At 51.7% G+C, this 4744-nt stretch overlaps 1 non-coding gene across 1 annotated transcript; it reads left to right on the plus strand.

The window, feature by feature from the left end:
• The first annotated feature begins 1279 nt into the window (after positions 1-1279).
• On the plus strand, positions 1280-1469 carry LOC140397888 (U2 spliceosomal RNA). Its single transcript, XR_011937311.1, has one exon. It is a non-coding gene; the product is annotated as a U2 spliceosomal RNA (small nuclear RNA).
• Positions 1470-4744: the final 3275 nt, after the last annotated feature.

The following is a 4744-nucleotide window of genomic DNA, read 5'->3' on the forward strand; positions in this document are numbered from 1 at the left end:
GAAATGGATAGATCCTCTGCCCCCAATTGCTCGACTGCATAAATCCCACCTTAGTTAGTGTCCCAATCCACCGGACTTTCCACAATACCATATCCAGCAATGCTCAGGAAGAATAATTGTTTTCCTATCCAGCCGACTGTTCTATATTGAAGAAGCTGGTGAACTTTAGAAGGACAATTCTGCCTTCCTATCCACACTGCTGTTCAGACATCAGTGCACAACGTCGAGATATACTTTGGACTGACTTTTCTGTGCCATTTTTGGCTCTATTGTTCATAAAAACAGATCAAGCTGAGCTGTACGAGATCTGCGTGTCCCCAGTGCACTCTGCTGAACACATCCAGATATAGTCTGGAGTAATATTTCGCTCTTCCGTTCTAACCTGGTGCTCCAACGGACACATGCACCTGCCCTGCAGCCGAACATGTATGTGTTTCATTTCCCAACCACTGTCCACACCCACTGACCCAAGCTGTACTTCAGAAGCCAATCTGCCTGTGCCATTCGCCTTGGATTGTTTCGAAATCCCACGTCAGGCTCGAATGCAGGTTACGATTCTTTATAGAATCATAGAATCCCTACAGAGCGGAAGGCGGGTCATTCGGCCCAACGAGTATGCACCAGCCCTTAGAAAGAGCAACCTATTTAAGCCCACAACGCCACCCTATCCACATTCTCGCAACCCAAACTAACCTAAAGGGCAATTTAGCACGGCGAATCCACCTGACTTGCACATATTTGGACTGTAGGAGGCAAACAGAGAACCCAGAGGAAACCAAGTCAGAGAAAGTGCAAACTCCACATGGACAGACATCCGAGTCTGGAATTGAACCTGGGTTGCTGGCGCGCTGAGGAAAGCGTGCAAACTACTGTGACACCGGATTGCAGCCTCCTGGACTCTGCACTGCACAGATTCACCGTGTAGGACAATCTCTGGGGTCTCTGACAGCCTCTTTTTTGTTTTACAATGAAATACACAGTTCTTAAAATTTAGAGTAGTCAATTATTTTTCCAATTTATGGTGGCTAATCCACCTACCTCTCACATCTTTGAGTTGTGGGATGAGACTCACGCAGAACCGGGGAGAATGTGCAAACTCCATGCGGCCAGGGACCCGGGGCCGGGGTCGCAATGTGGACTGGGAACTTAAGGAAATTAGGAGAGCAAAAACGGTACATGAAAGGATACAGGCAGGTAAAATGAACGAACGTCCTAAGTAAATTTACCAGCTCATTAAGTGTAAAAGGATAACTCGGGATATAGCCGGAAAACATGGGCTATCGCTTCTCGGCCTTTTGGTTCAGATCAAGTGTAGTATCTGTTCTTATCAGTTTAGTATCTGGTATGTCCCCTTCGGGGGACCGAATATTAAATTGATTTTTGGGACACGGAGATGGTTCAGGGGCTTTCTTGCTCCGCTCCAGGCATCAACCTGGTCTTGCAATGTTTCCAGGAATGGTGCCTTCACCCCGCTTTGGGCACAAATAGTGCAAAAGCAGAAAATGGCGCAAAACCTGGCTTCCCCTCTTCTGTCTTGTCCAGTTGTCTCATCCTGACCAATTAAAAAATTTTCAGGCTCCAGAGCATTGCTAGCTTTTCTGCTGTCGGGAGCTTCGCGCACTAATGTCGTGAGCCTATGGGCTCGCGGACTTGCGGCAGCCAGGCTCCGTTTTCAGCTGATATGCCAAACAGATTTCCTGCTGCTTTTTACAGGCCACTCACCCTCACCCTCGGATGCCGACTTGCCTTCTCCTCACTTCAGATACCACATCCCTTCATCCTGCACAACGGGGAAGTGTGGCGACAGACTGAACGGCATCCTGATTTGGATGTAGGTATACGTTCACGGCGTCTCTTTTCGTTCTCGTGACTCCACGACCAACACGCCAGAGTGGAGCTCAGGGAGACTAGACATTTCCCCCTGTTGGATTCCGCCAGTACTTGCTGCTTGCACGGATTGCCCTTTGTTCGGCAAAGGTGGAGATTTCTTCGACTCCCTCCGTTGGGTGTCACTGGGCCTTCACAGCGTCTCCATTTAATCTGGTGACGACAGGGGGCGGCTTGCCAGACGATGTCTTCCTGTTGTGTTTTACTGGTTCTGCATGCACAGACTCCACCGTGCTCGGCCAAGCTGGAGGTCTCTTGACCAACAGTGACCGTAGACTAAAAGTTCCAAAGCACGGTCGAGCGCAGCAAGGTGCTCCTGAATGTCGGTGGACGAGGAGGACAAGAGCCATAGCCGGAAAATATTGGCTATCGCTTCTCGGCCTTCTGGCTGAGATCAAGTGTAGTCTCATTTGATCGAGGGAAGCTGAGGATCTCGATGACGATCGTGGATTGGAGAACTCGGAGGGATTGAAGTCGTCAAAGATGAAACGTTTGGAGCCCGGCTGCTATTGGTGGATCTACATACTGGCCTAAACTTCTGGTTTAGGCCTAACGCCGATACAGTTCAGACCCAACGTACGAGCTATGGATGCAGCTGCATCCCGACCACCAGGCTGGGGAGTGCGAAACACTGTCCGAGTCACAGTGAAGAAAACGGAAGGAGAGTCACCTGTGGACCGGAAACACTTCGTGAAGAGAGTACTGCTCGAGTGTTGTGGGTTTAAAGCAACAGAGATCTTCTGCTTGCAAAACTTCCCCAAGAATGGTTTCTTTGATGTCACCTTCAAGAGCGTCGCAGCGTGCATCAAATTCTTGAACGTCTTCAAGGAAAAAGGTAACCAGAGTCCCTTGTCGATCCTGACTGCGGAGCCTCTGTTTACGCTACCGGCACAGCGAAATCGGGTTGTTACACTGCACACATACAACCCCCACGTCCCTGTGTCTGATGTGCTCACGTTCCTCGCCAGGTACGCTGAGCTGAAAAGTGACAGCGTGCAAGTGAAAGACACCTTTGGCATCTGGACAAGTGAGCACCAGGTCAAGGTGACCCTAAGAACGGACAGCAACGGAGCCATCCTGCATCCCCCCTCCAATTTCGCTATTGGAGTAAATCGTGGCTACCTCTACTACGTGGGACAGCCACGAGTATGCCACACCTGTGGCAAAACGGGGCATGTTGCCGCAAACTGCAGTGTGACCTTCTGCAAGAACTGCAGGCAGGAGGGACACATGACTAAGGACTGCAAGGAAGACACGTGCTGCAACCTGTGTGGGGAGGCGGCCATCTTTACAGGGCCTGCCCGAAACGCGGGGCGACATATGCACAGATCATCAGCAGCGGAGTCAAAAAGGCGACCAGAGAGGAGGTGCATACACCCTCCACCGAAAAAGACACCACGGTTCAGAATGAGGAAAAGCAACAGAAGGGCCCCCAACAAAAAGAGGAGGCCCCAGCACCTCCTGACAACCCAACCCCAGCCCCATCTGATGAGGTACACTCAATGGAAGAGGAAGAGGATGGGACAAAGAATAAAGAGCCCTGAACAGGGACAAACGAAAGAGAAAACAAAAAAACAAACTGAAGAACCCCCTGAGGGGTAGTGGCAAAAAGCGACACCTCTCAGCCGGCGGACTTAGTGCCGACACCTCATCCGATGAGGGAAAACAGGACAAGAATCGGCCTCAGATAAAGAGGCAAAGCACCAACGTGGAACGGAAGGCACAGACCCCCCAGACCACCGACCGGGAAGAAAACAAGGTCACAGACCATCCCCCGATAGCAACGAGCAGCAACAACCCAGGTGAAGACCGGCCTGCAACCCCAACACCTACTGACTGCCACGACGAACCCCAGGGCTACACCACCCCCCCCCCCCCCCCCCAATGCATCTGCATCAAATTCACGGGGCCAGTACGGACCAAAACAGTTTTCTCAGCCCTGCAACTGTGCTAAAGTTTGCGAGCACCACCGGCATGCTGGGGAACATTCAACAGCTGGAACAGCCAACTGTATAGACTCTGGACTCTTGAGACTGGTAAATCTATCTTTTTATAATGGGTTTAAAAATTGCATCCATAAATGTGCGAAGCATCAAAGATACTTCGCAGTGTGTAGCCACACTCAACTATTTGGCAAATGTAAAAGCTGACCTACTGTTCCTGCAGGAGTGCGGAATTGCGCACCTCAGCAACTACAGGCGCTGGTCGAGCTGGTGGCCCCACGGGCCATCCATCTGGTCAGGAGGAAACGACTGCCGCTACTCCGGCCTGGGTATTCTGCTGCGGGGAGGCAACTTCACCATCTCCGACGTTAAGGAGGTGGTGGGCGGGCGCCTCCTCGTAGCAGACGTGAAATACAAAAACACCCCTCTCAGACTTATTAATGTGTACGCCCCGGCCGTAAAAAGTAAGCGGCTGGCAGTTCTTCAGCAACTCCCACTGCTGTTGGCCACCTCCAAGCCGGTCATCCTAGGTGGTGACTTCAACTGCATCATCGATGCGGCTGGACGATCCAGCAAAGCCGACAGCAAACTGGACGCTACGTCCAGACTCCTGATGGAAACGGTAAAAGACGCCAAGCTGCTCGACGTCTGCAGCAACCCTGCAGACGGCGCGCAGCGTAGATACACATGGTCACGGCCAGACGGGTCCGTCCGCTCCAGGATAGACTTCTTTTTTGTGTCCCGAGCTTTCACGGTCAGGTCCACCGACGTAACGCCGGTGTTCTTCTCTGACCACTGCCTCTTACTGGCCGACTGCCACCTGCAGGAAGATCAGGGGGAAGGCAGGGGGACGTGGAAGCTAAATGTAAAACTGCTGACCCCTGAGAACATCGAGGAACTTAGGAGGGATTACA

Source organism: Scyliorhinus torazame, chromosome 20 (assembly GCF_047496885.1).
Source record: "Scyliorhinus torazame isolate Kashiwa2021f chromosome 20, sScyTor2.1, whole genome shotgun sequence".
Classification (NCBI taxonomy): Eukaryota; Metazoa; Chordata; class Chondrichthyes; order Carcharhiniformes; family Scyliorhinidae; genus Scyliorhinus; species Scyliorhinus torazame.